The sequence below is a fragment of the Mustela erminea genome, chromosome 2 (assembly GCF_009829155.1).
Source record: "Mustela erminea isolate mMusErm1 chromosome 2, mMusErm1.Pri, whole genome shotgun sequence".
Lineage (NCBI taxonomy): Eukaryota > Metazoa > Chordata > Mammalia > Carnivora > Mustelidae > Mustela > Mustela erminea.
The window spans coordinates 149,769,902-149,771,816 of NC_045615.1; positions in this window are offsets into that span (position 1 = coordinate 149,769,902).

A 1,915-nucleotide genomic window follows, 5' to 3' on the forward strand; every position below is an offset into this window, starting at 1 on the left:
AAAATCCATAGCTAAATGTTCTTAGAAAATGCAGGGACTTTGAGAGGAAGTTAATCAAAGACAGGAAGCACTATAAAAATAAAGTACGGGCTTGACCTTATGGGCATAAACATTTTAGATCTGGAAAGAACAAAGAGATCATTCAGTCCTTAGATTCCATGACATGGAGAAGTGATATTCAAATTCAGGTCTTCCAGTTTCAAGTCTACTTTCATTTTGATTAATGACTCTATTCTGCCATATTAATATAAATTAGAACCAGCATTTTAATTCCACACATGGGAAAAAAAAATTACCAAGGTAGATCATTTGTTCTGAATTTTTTTTATTTAGAGTACAACTAGAAGAGAGTACTGTAGGACCTATAACAAGCTTGTTCATCACTATTAACAAGAGAGAGACCCCAAGTACTTCCCTTCCTATAGCATATCTCTCCTCCATAAGATAATTTTACTCTTGTTGCCTGAGGTTGGTCACTATCTGAAGACCGACGAGAATGCTGACTGTAACATTTATCACTCTGCTAATTTAGACCACATCAGCCACCTTTTATCAGACATTAACTATCCATGGATAATAATGTTGGCCCTAATATTTTCAAATATTTCTTTCTCCATTATCAATTAAATCTCTGATCCTTATGCATAAACCTTCATTTCTCCTTTGCACGGTCATATATGAGTCCCATCAATCAATTAAATCTTTGGCAATTTGTCAGAGTCTTCCTCTCTATTCCATATCCTCCAGTCATTTTACTCAGTCACTCACCATTTTAGCCTTGGAATTTCCTTACTTCCCTTCCACATATCATTTCAGCCACGTATTTGCATGCTTAGCTCTTACTGTTACTACCGAGACATTCGACAACTTCTATAATTATAAGTATAGCCTTCCCACTCTCAGGGGAAAAAAAAAAATCTATGTTCCTAGATTACTCATTTAGTTGGTTTTATATTACTAATAATTGTATCAGGAGCAAGATTTATTAACATGTGAGTATCCCCAAGTACTTTCCTTCCTATCCCAAATCTCACTTCCATAAAATACTCTTGTTGCCTAAGACTGAACCCTATTTGAAGACTGGTGTAAATGCTGACTAAAACACTTCTCAAACTTTATTTTTTAACTTTTGTTCCCTACTGTGTTCAATGATGTGACTATTTCCAATTACTTACTTTTTGTTCCCTGTACCTGTTGCCATGTGATGTTTTCCTATATAGAGAAATTCTTCCCACCTCACTGTCAGATTTAGCCATGTGCCTTGTTTTGACCAATGAAATGTGAACACAAGTTCTAAGCAGAAAGTTTAACTATCTTTACATGTATCCACCAGTGCCCTTGCTCTTTAATGCCGCTAAATAAAAAACATGCTCTAGTTTGAGACTCTTCCTCAGCCTGAGTCCTAAATGAAAAGACACAAGAAACAAAGCTACAAAGTAAGCAAGAAATAAACCATTCTTGTAGTGAAAGAGGCAGGTGATGCGTAGAGGCCATGGAGAAACTGCAGTGCTAATCAGGACTGTCAGAGATAATTTGAGTGTTGTGGCATTTAATATAAGATGCCCCAAAGCTCATTAAGGCTAAAAGAATATTGATAAGAAAATAAAATATTAAAGAATACTTTTTTAAAGTTTCTCTGTGAGTTTTATAAGATAATTTATAAGGTGAATAGAAGTATTAAAGTTATTTTACAATTTATTTTGTTGAATGGTATTTTTGAAATGTGAGACCATGCACAGTTTAAATAATATATACCCCAGGCTTTTATTTAAAAGATATAAAAATAGCCAATAGTTACTGAGTATTCATCACTTTAAAATTGGATTTAATGTAATGTACTAATCATAAGAAAACAAGGCTTACAAAAGTCATGTAGCCTGCTCAAGGAAACAATTGTGCAAGCAGTTTTTTCTTG